Source organism: Dinoponera quadriceps, unplaced genomic scaffold (genome assembly GCF_001313825.1).
Source record: "Dinoponera quadriceps isolate SergipeBrazil2010 unplaced genomic scaffold, ASM131382v1 scaffold5089, whole genome shotgun sequence".
NCBI lineage: Eukaryota > Metazoa > Arthropoda > Insecta > Hymenoptera > Formicidae > Dinoponera > Dinoponera quadriceps.
In genome coordinates, this window is record NW_014559016.1 from 12,589 (window position 1) to 12,836 (window position 248).

The following is a 248-nucleotide window of genomic DNA, read 5'->3' on the forward strand; positions in this document are numbered from 1 at the left end:
AAAATCGGTTACTGATATTAATTATTGCATTGGTGCATCAATGTATTTGCAAAATGCAATAAACTTTTTTAAGCTTTCTCTATGTTTATAGCTCTATGTTTATTAATTCTATCTATCATTCTACGTACAAAAATGTTAAGGTGATATTATCAAAAAGTAAATATTTTATGAAATATTTCAGATTTTTTTCTTTTGTAATGAAACATATCAAAATAAAAAGTAAAATACATCGAAAAGTATTCAATTTT